Source organism: Bidens hawaiensis, unplaced genomic scaffold (genome assembly GCF_021521415.1).
Source record: "Bidens hawaiensis isolate Kalapana, Puna unplaced genomic scaffold, B.hawaiensis_p1.1 tig00043657_1, whole genome shotgun sequence".
In the NCBI taxonomy this organism is placed as follows: domain Eukaryota; kingdom Viridiplantae; phylum Streptophyta; class Magnoliopsida; order Asterales; family Asteraceae; genus Bidens; species Bidens hawaiensis.
The window spans coordinates 34,637-52,086 of NW_027505854.1; the positions used below are offsets into that span (position 1 = coordinate 34,637).

The following is a 17,450-nucleotide window of genomic DNA, read 5'->3' on the forward strand; positions in this document are numbered from 1 at the left end:
CTTTGACTCACAAGGGCACTAAGTACAACTGGGGTGACGCGCAAGAATCCGCTTTCCAACTGTTGAAAACCAAGCTTTGTAGCGCCCCTATTTTAGCCCTCCCCGAGGGAACAGAAAATTTTGAGGTACACTGTGACGCATCTATACAAGGTCTCGGTTGTGTGCTGATGCAACTCGAGAAGGTTATAGCCTACGCCTCTAGACAACTACGGGTTCACGAGAAGAACTACACGACCCATGATTTGGAACTCGGAGCTGTGGTGTTTGCTCTTAAGATATGGAGGCATTACTTGTACGGTACCAAGTTTACCATTTACACCGACCACAAGAGTCTCCAACATATCTACGATCAGAAGGAGCTGAACATGCGACAGCGTCGTTGGGTCGAGCTGCTCAAAGATTATGATTGTGCCATCAAGTACCACCCGGGCAAGGCCAATGTGGTGGCCGACGCCCTCAGCAGAAAAGAAACAGATAAACCCAGACGAGTAAGAACATTGCAACTTACGATTCATGCCAGCTTACCCGATCAGATTCGCGATGCGCAACTGGAAGCTTGGAAAGATGAAAATCTTCCATCGGAACTCATGCGGGGCATGAACAAGCAACTTGAAACCAGATCGGACGGGGTCCGATATTTTGAGAACCGGATTTGGGTCCCACGATACGGAGAGTTGAGAACTCTAGTGATGGACGAAGCTCACAAGTCCCGATATTCTATCCACCCTGGCTCAGATAAAATGTATCATGATTTAAAGGCACTTTACTGGTGGCCGAACATGAAAGCCGACATTGCCACCTACGTGAGCAAATGCTTGACTTGTGCCAGAGTCAAGATTGAATACCAGAAACCATCTGGTCTACTGCAACAACCGGAACTCCCAATGTGGAAATGGGAGCACATCTCAATGGATTTTATTACGGGTTTGCCTAAGACACCGACGGGATGCGATACCATCTGGGTGATCGTTGACCGGTTGACTAAATCGGCGCACTTCCTAGCGATTAAGGAAACAGACAAAATGGAAAGACTGACTCGTGTCTACATGAAGGAAGTAGTGTCGAGACACGGAGGCCTGTCTCGATCATTTCCGATCGAGATTCTCGTTTTACCTCACACTTTTGGAAGTCGCTGCAAAGCGCACTGGGCACACGTCTCGATATGAGTACCGCATACCATCCTCAGACGGATGGGCAAAGTGAACGGACTATTCAGACCCTGGAGGATATGTTGCGTGCATGCGTCTTAGATTTCGGAAAAAGTTGGGAACCCCACTTACCCTTGGTAGAGTTTTCGTATAATAACAGCTACCACGCAAGTATTAAGGCAGCGCCGTTTGAAGCGCTGTACGGACGGAAGTGTCGATCACCACTCTGCTGGGCAGAGGTGGGTGATAGCCAAATCACTGGTCCGGAACTGGTACTCGAAACCTCGGAAAAGATTGTTCAAATCCGAAACCGCATGGCAGCAGCACGAGATCGCCAAAAGAGTTACGCCGACAAGCGCCGAAAACCTCTCGAATTTCAAGTAAACGATCGGGTGTTACTCAAAGTCTCACCTTGGAAAGGTGTAGTTCGCTTTGGTAAGCGAAACAAACTCAACCCACGGTATGTTGGTCCGTACCGGATAACTGAGCGCATTGGTCCGGTGGCGTACCGACTGGACCTACCAACAGAACTCAGTGGCGTACACGATGTATTCCACGTTTCAAATTTGAAGAAATGCCTATCTGATGAAACCCAAGTAGTCCCTTTGGAGGAACTACAAGTCGATGAACAGTTACGGTTCATTGAGGAACCAGTTGAGGTTTTGGATTGGGAAACCAAAACGCTCAAACACAGCAAAATTCCAATCGTTAAAGTTCGTTGGAACTCGAGACGTGGACCGGAGTTCACGTGGGAACGCGAGGATCAAATGATGAAAAAGTATCCCCACCTTTTTGAAGGGCTAACCAAACACCGAAAACCGCGAAACCCGGCAAACCGTCAAACATCACCGGAGGTATGAATTAAATTTCGGGACGAAATTTCTTTTTACTAGGGGATGATATGACAAACTGAAATTTTTCTTCTTACTCTTTCAGACTCTCATCACGACTTGACTCAAATTTTCGGGACGAAAATTCTTTAACAAGGGAATGATGTGACAATCGTCAATTCCAGGTTAACTCCGTTAACTCAACTCCGTCAATTCAAACTTTAAGATCGTTGAATCTATAACGCACACTTCATTACATTTAAACTAGGGTTTAAATGACGCTTAACACTCACTACATGGGTAGTCTTTCGGGATTTGCACCGAAACGCAAACGAGTTGACGCGAACGATTGATAAATAAACGACAAACGTAAAAACAATAATTATATGATTATTATGTGTTAGGATTATGTGCTATGTGATAATACTATGGTCATGTTAACTTATTGTCCAAGTATGATGGAATGTTCTAGAAAAACAACACTTGAAAGTAGAAGGACTAGAGTGTAACTTGTTTGCTTATAAATATATCCTAAACTAAACCCTAACCTATTATTATTATTCCTTCCAAATCCCGATCGGAGCTCTCACCTCCCCTCTCCAAGGCTGCCGTCACTTTCATACACACATACAAACCCTAATCAAGTGTTTAATCCAAGAACTAGGTGCTAGGAAGGTATAATTGATCATCCTTTACCTTCTTGTTGTTTAATTTTGATGTTTAATGGGTTAATTAAGAACCCTAGGCAGCCGATTTTGATAAGTATGTATGAGTTAACATGATGGTTGTTGAATTCATGATGATTGATAAACTAGATTGATATTGATACATGATTGATTGTTGTTCTTGATTTGAATTAAAACACAAACCCTAATCTTGTATGTATGGTGTGATTGATATGCATGGATAGTAGTTATAGTGTCTAGAGGGTTATATGGATGCATAATAGTTCATAGATTGTTATTTTGTTGAGTTTTGATGTGAACAGATTCTGGACAGAATGTATATACGATGTTTAACTGACTGTAACGAAGTGTAAACGTGAAAATTGATTGAAATTGTGGGTACTGCAGTAAACTAGGTTGAGTCTAGTTTCTATAAAGTATAAATTCGTAATTTTTGGATAAGTGGAAGTATACTTTTATGATTTTACAAAAACGTGATGCAAAGCTGAGCTGTTAGACCTGCTGTTAGGTTATATTGTAAATTCTATATCTCATGAACTACGAGGCCAATTGGGTTGGTTCCACTTCTGGAAGTTGACTCACTGAGTTAGGAACCAAACCCAAGTGGTCTTGCATTTATTGGATTTTTCGTTTACCGGGAATTGCAAATAACATTCTGTTGTGCATGAATCTGACTGATATGAGTTTACTGTAGTGTTTTGATCATTATGAGAAATCTATATGGAATAAAAATAATATAAAATATGTTCTGGAAACCTAAGACATGTATGTTTCAGTGGTGATTTTTGGTGAATTAATTGAGATGATATGATCGGTGAAATAGTACAATCTTTCAAGTAGAAATTCTGTCACAATGAAACTAGCTGCTGAGTTGTGTAGGAATGCATGAAATATGATAGTTTTTATATAATTGTTGTATTTTGACCAAAATACCCTTGCGGGGAATAGTTGCTAGTTTGATTGCCATGAATTGACCAAATTGCCCTTATGGGGAATAATGGTTAGTTAGTCTTTGTTTGTTGACCAAAATGCCCTTACGGGAATAATTGCTTGTAAGTACGTTATTAATACATGACACGAAAGTAATTGCTCACTCGTGTATCGTATCACAATTGTACTTGTTTAAATCACACACGGTTCACAAACGAAACACGAAACATGATACGTGCATAGGTATTATGTGCCGAGTCTAGAGACTCGTTAAACGTTCCGATACTTAGAAAATCTCTTTGTTATTTTAGAACGCTAGAGAGTTTTCTACGACGCGCATCACTCGGTGATCTAATTTGGAATATTCTTCGCAAACAGTGAGTTCACTTACCCCGCTCTTTGAACTGTTTTCAAACGTTTTTCACTTGGGGGAGATAACATACTCCGATAAACGCATTTTTGAGATAAACACATATTTAAGATTTTGTTATAAATTATATATATCACTTGTAGAGGCTAAGCGGCACGTAACCCTTGAAGTCCCACGCATCGAACCGGTTAATATTTGGAATAGCGAGTCACTGTTGAGTAGTACTACTGGGTTTGACAAACCCCACCCGACGCTAAGCTCAACTGGAGGTTGAGTGGGTGTAATTTTGGCTAACACTTACCATGGTCTGGGTTGACCTGGTGACGGGCACTTGATAAACAGTCAGCTTCGGTCTCGAACCACTTAGTAATACTTGTTGTATAGATTAGCTACCTATCGATATATAATTTGACATAACATTATCTGGTAACACTTAAACGCTGTAACGTGGTTACACACTTAAACGCTGTAACGTGGTTACACACTTAAACGCTGTAACGTGGTTACACACTTAAACGCCGTAACGTGGTTACGCAAAACATTTAAACGCCGTAACGTGGTTACGCAAAACTTTTAAACGCCGTAACGTGGTTACGCAAAACACTTAACGAAAACGCTGAACTCAAACGCTAAACGATTTATCTTATATAACTTGTGAACTCACCAACCTCGTGTTGACCCCTTTTAGTATGTTATTCTCAGGTAGCCGAGGCGGGCGCGCGGTTTAGGAGCATGCATTAATTGTTAAACATCTTACTCTGCAAACTTAATTTTAACATTTACATTTGGTTTTAAGTCGTCCTGCGTGACGCAACTTTTGAATTAAGGTTTTACGCTTCCGCACTTATTTTTCATTTAAACGTTTTCTTGGGTTTGGTTATAACTAATGATTCCGATCCTGCCAGTTCACACCCTCTGACGGTAAAACTCCGTTAGTGGATTTTGAGGGTGTGACAATGATAGTCATTTATCAAAATTAATTACTTTTTATAATAAAAATGGTGAGACTAACTTTTCTAATATTATTAAATATCCCAAAATTCAAAATCATTTGAATAACCGGATTAAAATCACATTCAATTACCAAAATCACATATCATACAATTTACCATAATTATGCAAAATCATCAGTTTTGAATTAATTGTAATTAAAATCTTTAATTATTCTATATATAAATGGGAAAATGTGTTGACTTTTTTTACTTTTAAGAAATTAAGAGATTCATTTTCACAACATTTGGTACCAAGCTTAATAACATATTTTCAAATTTAATTTTTTATAATATTTACTTAAATTTATATCATTGACTTTTGTAAGAATTATTAAAAGCTTTTTTGAGGCAGTTTTATGGTGATGACGCCCCATGTGGAGGTATAATGATTAGGAGGAATAATACTATTATACAATAGTAAGCTTCAATTACTACTAAATATTTAAGAACTACTAAAAATTATTTTATTCACCTTTTGTATGTATTAAAAAATGAATACATTATTAATATCTTACTAATGTAAAATAAGATATCAAAAGGCTATATAAACTATTATCTCATGCTCAACCTCTAATCGGGTGTTAGGTAAAAACCTCAATTTATTTGGTGTTTGTTGTATAAGGTTTTTTACTTTATTTTTCGAAAGCTTTATAAACTATTTTTTTTTATTATAATTACATATCTTGAGCTTGACAGTGGAATTTGAATACAAGGTAATTTCTTACTTTATATTCATCAATTGCGTAGTTAATTTAATTTTGACCTTTAAATTTATTAATTACTAATTAGTTATTAATATTTCTTCCATGATGATTTAGATACAACACTGCCCATTTTTTGGAATTCCAAAACAACATTAAGGTGATTACAAATTGCATATATATTTATACCGAGGGCCAAATATCTTATTTACCTTATCATTACTTTACAAATTAATATTTTCATTATTAAATTTAAAACCTTTTTTACATTATAATAATTAGTAAGTCCTCCTAATATAGTACTGTTGTGGTTGATTTCATTTCGCAAAAATAAGATGGAGAAGATGTTAATGGCCAAGTGCATGACTTTTCGGGAGGAAAATAAATAGATTGGTTGCATATGAGCAAGATTTAGATAAAGTCTATTAAACTCATTTATAAAGAGTACTATAAAAAGAGAAAGTTCTGTTTCTCTAATATATTAAACTACTTTCCAGCCAAGATCATTGTGCAATTTGATTTTTTATTATCAATATATCATATGTTGTGGATACTTGTCTTCATGGATATAAAGATTATTAATACATATTAATAAATAAAACCAATATTTTAAGATTTATACATATTGTTGGGCTGAATGAGAACTACTAAATATTTAAGAACCACTAAAAATTATTTTATTCATCTTTTATATGTATTAAAAAATGAATACATTATTAGTATCTTACTAATGGAAAATAAAATACGTCACTATATCGAATGGTTGCCACATCCGAACTGTTATTAGCAGCCATATGGATATGTAGTTAGGCATGTCAAATTATGCAGGTTCGTGTCATGATTTAGAACATGTTTGAGTTAATATGGGTTATTAACATCTTGAGTTCAAGTCACAACAAGTTCAAGTCAATATTAGAGTGCATACAATTTATGGCTCTATGAATCGCTAAACAAGTTATATAAGCCAATTGATATTTGTAACTGTTTAGTTATTAGCTATTAAAAAACCAATTTGTTCCTTTTTATGTTTATCAACAGCGAAATGCTACAAATTAAAGTATAAACCTTATATACAAGGAAGTATTTAGGGAGTTGTAGATACTAAATTTATGATACTTTTGTTAAATAAATAGTTAAATTGTATAGAATTTTCTTCAAGTTTATTTTAAATTATACTTCAAGTAGTTCTTCCTACACCTTGTAAAAGCACAAGGTACTTAAACTATCAAAATAAAAAAACACGAGGCTCACAGTTAGATGTCAATCCTTACATGTTGAAGATCTAAAATAATTTGCGAATTGACTATTGGATATAGGTGAAGTGAATGTTTGGGGGGGGGGGGGGGTGGGGGTTCAAATGACGACAGATGAATGTACAAATTCCGATGATTTTCTAATTAACAATTCATTATATCCAATATTTGATTTAATAGACTTTGTCTATCCTTCGAATATAGACAAGTTCTATTAACTTACTTTCGAGGAAGAGAAATATTGTCAGTTTGAAATTATATATGTTTATTAGACGATTTCTATATTTTCACCCGTGGTGCCCACGAGACAATAACCTAGTATAGTTTAAATTAAGTCAATTTTATATTATATATATAGGGTTGAGTTATTCTACAAAGGCCAATAAAAATGAGACTTGTAAGAATCCATAATTAAATGACATGTGTCAAGTAGGAAACAAAAGAAAAAGGGTATATAAGTAATATTACACATTTTCTCTCTCTACATGCAAGTCACATGTTAATTTTTATATCATTTTTAAACGTTTATAACTTTTTCATATAATATTTTTTTAAATAAAACTGACCATAATAACAAACATTTTTTTTATCTTTAATTTGAGTATGAAGTTGTTATATAAAAATAAAAAAAAATTACAGCATTGTGTCGTTTTGCTATCATTGTGTTTTTTTTCTTCATTGTGTCTTTCTGTTTTTCAATGTGTTTTTTGCGCCATTGTGTCTTTCAACTGATAATTGTGTTCCTTTTAAATACTAATAACACCGTTGTGTATTAATATGTAAATATAATAAAAAAAAATACCAACAAAATATCTAATACATAAAACACAATGATAAATACATACTACATAATAACCTAAAGCGTAAAACACAATAATGAATACATATAACACAATGACCTCAAACGTAAGACACAATGGTAAATACATATAGCACAATGACTTGAAACGTAAAACACAATGGAATCTACATATTACACAATTACTTGAACGTAATACACAATGAACATAATACTATTTTTGTCAACTTAAGTGAATGTTGAGCACAATGATAAGTACAAAGACAAATGTTGAGCATGGAAACACAATGACGAACAAAAAGATACAACGATGTAATCTTTGTTTTAATTTTTCTTTAATATGCATACCAATTGAAAAACACAATGACCAAAATCTATAACATAATGTATAGAAAAACTCAATTAAAAAACACAATGGACAACTAAATAGCGCAATATAAAAAACTCACTAACTTTTTATTTTTATATAACAATATGATATTCATATTAAAGATAAAAAAGCGTTTGTTATTAGTAAAAAAAATTTCTAAAAAAATATTGTATGAAAAAGTTATAGACGTTTTAAAATGATGGAGGAATTGACATGTGTCTTACATGTGGAGAGAAAAAGTTATCATAAGTGGGTTATTACATTCAAGCCCTTCCCATCAATTATTATTCTTAACTTAACACTAGTAGAAAAACGAGCTTTAGACGCGGTTGTGTTTTCTTTTTTGGACGCGGTTGACACCCAAAATCGCATCTAAAAAGGTTTCATGAATTCACAAAAATCTACTTTGTAAAAAAACCGCGTCTAAAGCTACAAAACAGAGTCAAATGATATGGGGCTTATTTTTTAGCCGCGTTTTTAGTATAAACCGCGTCCAAAGCTCTAGGTTTTAATTAACCATAATACACTTGTAATTTGTGGTAATTCTTTCTGAGAAATAAATTTGAACCGATATATAATAAACATGTAAACAAACATCTGGTATTCTGAAAATTTGAAGAAAACAAAATAAAACAATAAAGTTAACGGAATTTGAAAAAAATTTAAAGTGTTTAAAAAATTGTATACTTATATTTCTGTGTTCAAAAATCAAAATTATGGATAGGCTTTTAATGCTATTAAATACATAAATTTTGGAGTATACATTCCAAATTTTATAAAAATGAAATGTTAACATTTGATGCTTTATCATGTAGAAAGATATGTTTTTTTTAAAAAAAAGATAATAGAAATTGATGCAGCGGTAAAACGATAACGAAGATCTACTACGTTGATTCTGTGAATACCCGTGATGAACTTCACAAAAACTCCCAATTCCCACCAAAAGGTCAAGAAAGTGAAGAGAAAAATATTTATTTCTGAAATTCAAATATGTCCATTCACATTACATAAACATGATATAAATAGAGTTTCTAATACGAAGTGGGCCCAAAAAGGTCGTGGGCCAAATACAAACCCAAAAAGAAAATTGTAAAAACTGACAAAAAAAACATAAAAATGCCCACAACTTTATTTAGGAGGTGTTTTTGGGCTTCGGACAGGGGCCAAACCGCCATAGGCTATTCGCCGCAGTGTGCTTCTCATCTCAAGCTTCGATTTAACTGGTAATTGGCTTGAAACGGAGCTTCGTGGGCCAAGTTATGCCTATTTTCGTGGGACACCTTTGGAAGCACATCATGGGCCTCCATATATAACATGACACATTCTCCAATGCTTGGGCCTCCATCATTCCCTCCTGGATAGACAAAATTCAACCTCGAATCTGCAGTGACCTCATCATCAGACGAATCCCCATGAAACGGCAGCAAATGTCGGACATTGAAAACAACCGAACAAAGAATATGGCTTGGTAACTTTAGACGGTAAGCATTAGAATTTATCTTCTGCGCAATCTCCACTTGCCCAATTTTCTTGGCTGACAATTTATTATACTCAATAACTGGAAAACGTCTTTAGTCAAAACAGCCCAAACAAAGTCACCCATTTCAAAATCAACTTGCCTACTATTTTGGTCTACAACTTGCTTGTACTTTGAATTAGCGTGGGCCAAGTTTTCCTGCACCACTGTATGAACTTCTTGTAACCCCGTCACAAAATCTTGTACCTTCTTGGGAACAGAACCTGGAACAAGTAGTGCCATCAAATCGAGAGGACCCCTGGGCTTAGCAGAATAGACCACCTCAAACGGGCTAAAACTAGTACTCCAGTTAACCGCATGATTATGATCAAACTCCGCCTGACATAACTTTTGATCCCAAGACTTCACATGATCACCCACAAGACATCGTAAAAGATTACCAAGTGATCGATTAACAACCTTCGTTTGCCCATCCGTTTGAGGGTGGTAGGCACTATTGAAGTTAAGCTGAGTGTCCACCATTTTCCATAGGCTACGCCAAAAATGACTCAAGAAACCATGCAAACGATAGACATCCCAGAAGAATAACTGTGCCACATTAACTGCGCCTGTCGTCTTTTTGCAAGGAATAAAGTGCACCATCTTCGAAAACCATTCAACAACAACAAATATCGAATCGTTCCCCCTCTGAGTCCGAGGCAACCCCAACAAAAAATCCATACTAATATCAGTCCTAGGCTGTGAAGGAACATGCAAGGGCATATAATGACCCGCATTAGTAGCCACGCCCTTTGAGACTTGGCAAATTCGACACCTTTTAACATAACGATCTACCTCTTTCCTCATAGTAGGCCAGAAGTAAGAAGACTGCACCAACTGTAAAGTACGATCACGACCAACATGACCCTCCCCGTGTAACTCCTGAATAATTTTCAATCGAAGAATGGAGTAAGGAATACATAGCTGATTCGCTTGAACAAAAACCCGTCATGCAAAAGAAAGTCTGATTTCTGACCCGCTTGCACACCCTGCAACACAACCGAAAAATATGGGTCAATGGTTAACTGCTCACGAATAACATCCAATCCCGGCACATTGACTCTCACGGATACAAGCATATTTCCCTTCCAGCTTAAGGCATCAGCAACTCGGTTTGAAACACCAGTTTTGTGTTTGACCACAAAAGTGAACTTTTCAAGAAATGCTAACCAACGTTCGTGTTTATGAGATATCTTGTCTTGCGTGCGAATATGCCTTAAAGAATCATGATCAGTGAATAAAACAAACTCTTAATGAAACAAATAGTGACGCCAATGCTTTATAGCCTGAATCATTGCTAAAACTCCAGGTCATAAGTACTATATCTCAACTTTGCCCCTATTAACTTCTCTCTAAAATAAGCAATAGGTCGACCCCCTTGACTGAGAACCCCGTCAATCCAAACCTTCGAGGCGTCAGTATGAAGTTCAAAAACTTGCGAAAAGTCAGGCAATACCAGAACTGGTACGGTAGTGAGCTTTTCCTTTATAACATGAAAAGCTAACTCTGCCCCCTATGTCCATACAAAAATCTTTCCCTTCATGCAATCTGTAATAGAGGCCATAATGGAACGGAAGTGTGGAATGAACCGTCTATAAAAAGAAGCAAGCCCATGAAAACTGCGGACTTCAGTAATGGTGGTAGGAGTTGGCCAGTTTGAACATCTGCTACTTTAGACTCATCCACCTGTATCCCATCACAAGAAATAACATACCCCAAGAACAAAACTTTAGGGGTCGTGAACACACATTTCTTTGTTGCTGCATAGAAATTGTCTCTGCGAAGTAAGGCCAAAACCTTCCTTACATGCACGATGTGCTCACTGAAAGAAGCACTATAAATAAGAATATCGTCAAAATATACCACCACAAACTTCCCAATAAAAGGCCTGAGCAACTGATTCATCACACACATAAAAGTACTAGGCGCGTTTGATAAACCAAAAGGCATCACCAACCACTCGTACAACCCTTCACGAGTCTTGAAGTCCGTTTTCCATTCATCCCTAGGTCTAAGACGAATCTGGTAATAACCACTCTTCAAATCCAACTTTGTGAAAATAGTAGCACCACTATTCTGGTCAAGTAAATCATCAAGTCGAGGAATAGGAAACCTGTACAGTAATATTGTTGATGGCTTGACTATCAACACACATCCGCCAGGTGCCATCCGTCTTTGGAGTTAACAAAGCAGGAACAACACAAGAGCTCATACTTTCACGAACATGATCCTTAGAAATCAACTCCTCAACCTGTCTAGGCAACTCTTCATAATCTCTCGGGCTCATCCTGTAATGTGGCCTATTGGGCAATTGCGAACCAGGCTCCAAATCAATATGATGTTGGATGTCACGCAAAGGTGGCAGTCCATCCGACAATTCATCAGGGAAAACATCAGAAAATTCCTCAAGTAAGGAATCATAGCTTCCGGAATCTCAACCTCCTCGGACACCGGCTTCCCTATCAAAACAAAAACACAATCTGTCTCCACCAACTCACATTCAAACTGACTAATGGTCAACAGGTTACCCGAATGCTTTGTGGCTAACTGCTTGGGCTTGCTAGGAACAAGAGGTATCTTCACCCCACCAAACAGGAAGCTATAAGAATTGGACCGCCCGTTATGTTCTATACTTCGTTCATACTCCCAAGGTCTACCCAACAACAAGTGATATGCATCCATAGGAACCACATCACACCAAATATCATCTTTATATGTTGTATTAAAGGAAAAAGAAACAAGGGCCCTCTTAGAGACCGTTACCTCACCACCTTTTTTAAGCCATTGAAGCTTATAAGGTTTCGGGTGACTCTCCGTCTTCAAGTCTAACTGCCTCTTCAGAAATCAGATTGTCACAACTTCCATAATCGATAAAAAACATGCAAACCTTCCCCAAAATGGTACATGTGGAGTGTAAGATGTTATGCTTAAGCCATTCGTCCCTATCAGCCTTTGGTGTATAGCATGAGCGCCTGACCACCAAGTTCACCCCCACATCACTAGTCACAACCTCTTCCTCATACTCGGGTTCTTCATCATACTCTGGGCCCTTTTCATACTCTTCATATTGTTCATCGTCAGATTCAACAAACAAATGCCTCTTACCCGCTTGTTTACAGTCAACTTGCCGATGACCTGTCTCACCACAATTGAAACACTTCACCCCGCTACTACTAGGCACGACACGAGGTCTCCTCCACCACCCGACCCCGAACATCCCCCAGCAGGGGCTGGTGAATACGAACCGCCCACCCGACGATTTTGTTTTTCAAAACCCAATGCCCGTTGGTGCGCCTCAGAGACTGTTAACGGATCAAAAAGGTTAACAGAATCCATGATCTGAACCCTTAAACCCCCAATATACTGAGCAATGAGTTGTTCATCGGTTTCTTGAATATCATTACGAGCAACCAAATGCTAAAGCTTGGTCGTATATTCATCAACCGACCTGGATCCCTGCTTCAGATTATGCAAGCGTTGATACATCAACCGTTGAAAGTTGTGGGGCAAAAGTTGGTCCGCAAACACTTTTTCATCTTGTCCCATGTCACGATCCGTGACTTCCCGAGTCTATTTCGTGTCAACTTCAATTGTTACCACCATGCTGACAGCCTCCCACGTAGCCTGGTAGTGATCAAAGGTACCCGCTTATTCTCAGGAACCTCTCGGAATTCAAACACCTCTTCTACAATAACCAACCAATCAATGAACCCTTCCGGATCCAAACTAATCTCATCAAATTCTGCGATATCAGTTCGGATCCCAGCATCCCAACGCCAGTTGCCATCTCCATGTTCTTGCCTTGGTCCCCTCTCATACCCCTATTCGGAAGACGAACCATCATTACCAAAAAAATGGATTATCAAACTCACACCCTCCCTGTTTTCAGGGGCCTGCCTTCTACGATTAATCAAGTCAGCCATTCGATCAGTGAGTTGATCGACCACTTGATCCAACCGTTTCTCCACTCGTGCCATAAATCTTTGTTCCAACTCTCGTTTGTAAACCTCATCAATTGCTCTACTTCTCCATGGAAAAATTTTTGAGCCAGGAATTCGGCTTTGATATCAACTGATGCAGCGGTAAAATGATAACGAAGATCTACCACGTTGATTCTGTGAATACCTGTGATGAACTTCACCAAAACTCCCAATTCCCACCCAAAGGTCAAGGAAAGTGAAGAGAAAAATATTTAGTTTTGAAATACAAGTCTGTCCAACACATTACATAAACATGATATAAATAGAGTTTCTAATACGAAATGTGCCCAAAAAAGGCCATGGGCCAAACACAAACCCAAAAAGAAAATTGTAAAAACTGACAAATAACATACTTGATTTAGGAGGCGTTTTTGGGCTTCGGACAAAAGCCAAACCACCGTAGGCTTTTTGCCACAATGTGCTTATCGTCTCAAACTTCGATTTGACTGGTAATGGGCTTGAAACGGAGCTTCGTGGGCCAAGTTATGCCCATTTTCGTGGGCACCTTTGGAAGCACGATCATGGACCTCCAAATATAACATGGCACGTTCTTCAATGCTTGGGCCTCCATCAGAAATACTATGTGAAATAAAGAGGCGGTGGGCAGTTAGAAAATATGTAAAGAGGCCGTAAACAATCTAATACATAAATAGATCAAAGTTATCAGACATGGTTATTTACAATAGGGTCGGTTCCCAAATCCTACGAATGCCAATATTGAGTCGAGCGAGACCCGAACCGATTAGACCTGGTTAATTATATGCAATAGGACTGATTCTCTAATGATGAGAATGCATGAAACGAGCCCGAATCGGATTAACTACTACAAAATAACCAGCTACATAATGTTGTGTGTAATGGGCGACATTGGGGTTTTTTTGGATGGCATTGGGCTACAACACCGCCACACAAGCGATAAGTGGGGGGGGGGGGGGCTAAATTTGTCACCGTGTTTGTGTTTTTTAGGGTTGAAAAAATAATATAATAATAATTAAACCTTCTTTTTTCAGGGGGTGGGGGATGGCAATTCGAAATGGGGCAGCGACACAGCTTGCTGCTCGATTACCTTCTATTTCGATGTAATCACTACCTTTCGGTGACATTTATACTTGATATTTATGTTGTTGGTATTCTAGCAATAATAATAATAATATACATTTTCTTCTTTTCTTTAAAAATAATTAAATTGAAAATTCTAAAAAAAATGGTGCAAGACATAGACCCGTTTTTGGATTTGACCCGCATTATCTAACTATATAAACTCTTACCCGGTTTCTATATCCATTTCACAAACTCTAAACTAGTCGCTCTCTCTCCATTGTTCCGGGTAAGATTTAGTGCTCTTCGCATGCTTTGTACTTGATAATTTTGCCTAACCTTTTTATTGTTATTCAAATAAAGCTTTCCATGGATCGTGTATTACATGTAGGGGTGAGCAAACATGTCAGACCCGTGATGCCCGATCCGGACCAGTTTAGTGTTACTCTCAAGATCGGGAAACCTGCCTTATTATAAATAACTGGGTTTCATCGGTTATGGTCTTGCGAGTCTTACCCGGTTTATGCTCACTCCCAATTACCCGAGTTTCTACTAGCGTATTTTCTAATTTAAACTTTTTTGAGATATTCATGTTTAAAATTCATAATTATGGATAGATTTTGAATGATTTTAAAAATTGAAAGTTTTATGTTATATTAAATATGATATTAGTAATAAATAAGGAAGATATTTAAAAAAGAAATATGATTTATACATAATATGATTTTAAACGTATAAATTTGGATTACACATTCCAAAAAATCTTAAAGTTTGGTGCTATCTGTAGCAAAATATTTAATAAAATTAAATGATAGGACCTGCTTGATTTCAAAATAATAGACCACGAATTCATTCTTGATTTACCTTGTATTTTTAAAAAATAAAAAATAAAATATTATGTGAAATAAAAGGGCGGCTAGTTCCAAAAAATAAAAACAAAAAATAAAGAGGTGTTAAACATTATCCCTCTAAATTCCAAAACCCAAACTAAAGTTAATTCACGTAGTTAATCTCACAAGTTTGATAACCTTCTCCTTGATCTGTTCAAGCCCTAAACCCCCCCCCCCCCCCCCCCCCAACCCAACACACCCACCCACCAAATCATCACATTTGGAGCTAAATTTTGCAACAGTTATGAAGAAAAGCCATTTGTTATTATTTTCTGCTTCTAAAAAGTATCAATTTTTGCTTTGCTCATTCTAATTATTAATTTATTTTCCAATTTTGGTTAAAATTGTTGGCGGGGTTCTTCTTTTATTGATTCAGAAATGATTCTGAGTTGTTGATTTATAAACCAGTTTTTTTATCAAGCGTGTAGGTACACTTTTAGCTTTTATATTCAGTTAGATTTTTGTTTAAACAGATTTGAAGTAATTAAATTTTGCTTTCGTATGATTCTAGTCCCAGTTAACTCATATGGACATGTGGTGTAACATCCTACTTTTTGGTTATAATAATAAAATAAATTTTGTTTATTTTATAGTGTGTCGTTACCAGTTTAGATAAATAAACTATAGGATGATGGGCTTGGACTTTAGAAGATGGAATAAGAGAATGGAATGGGCCTTTGGTCCATGGGTTTAAGGGAGTATAAATACCCTTAAACCCTAAACATTTCCATTTTTATCCATCTCTACACCATCAAAAACACACACAAACACTATCCTATAACCCGAGTCAAGATCCGAAGGCGAAAAAACAAGATTATTAGTGCAAGAACGTTGAGACGAACCGAACCTACATCAAAGACCAGCTCGTGTTCGTATACCGACTCGTTTAAGGTACGTTACAATTAGAGATTGTTCATTAGGGTTCGCATTGTTTGGGGAAATCCTAGATCTGCATAAAAGTGATGAAAACGAATCAAACAAACCAATACACAATGAAATTCGTTAACATTTGACGGTTTAATTGTTTGATTAAATGACCCGTTTATATAGATGCCTAAATCGCACCCTATAAACACGAATGTTTGAACGATTGAATGGTTAGGGTTTGTAGGCGATGTGATTACGAGTTCATGGACACCAAAATCGTGTTGTTTCGTTAAGATTTGAGGATTCAATGGTAGGAATCCGTTTCTGTTGACTATTTGTTGTTCTTGGCAATTTTGACTTTGACCCTGAGTCAAAGTCTGGATAAGAATTATGCAATTCTTTATGGTTAGATAACGATTTAGTTGGCCATTCGTTAAGTTCAGATAACAAATCAAATGATTCGTTATTCACCCCCTTTCGCTATGTTCAAGTAACGAACTAGGTTATGCTAAGATAACGAATCAAGTGATTCGTTACCCGCCAGTTCGCTATGGAAAGATAACGAATTAAGTGATTCCTTATTTACCCAATTCGTTATGATAAGGTAGCGAATCAGAGGACGAATCAGGTGATGAAAAGATAACGAATTAGCTAACGAATTAGGCTTAATTCGTTATGGAAAATGAGTTAGCGAATTGGATAATAAATTAAAATCCTAATGGAAAATGTGTTAAGACAGCTTAACCCCAGCCAGGGGCTCTGCCCCTTGGACCTCGCTAGGGGCTGCCGCCCCTAGTACCCCGCTGCCAGGGGCGCTGCCCCTGGACCCCCGTTCATTGTGGGTTATATAAAGATAGAAATACGATATGAGTAGTAATAGTTAATTGATACCTGTAAATATTATACAGTTAGCCGTGCACAGCTCAAGAAGTGAATAACTATTAACGGTGAACGTAACAGCATTCAGGTGAGTTTCTAGCCCCATTTCCTTGTTATGTTTTCGAGGCTGTGTGCATATTCGATGTGAATGTAAATACACTTACCTTAAATGGTAGGTGTCTGTCTTAATGACGAATGTGA

General features: G+C 37.1%; 1 pseudogene; it reads right to left on the reverse strand.

Moving 5' to 3' along the window:
* Positions 1-11,101: 11,101 nt before the first annotated feature.
* LOC143615640 (uncharacterized) lies at positions 11,102-13,572 on the reverse strand (annotated as a pseudogene).
* Between the last annotated feature and the right edge of the window lie 3,878 nt (positions 13,573-17,450).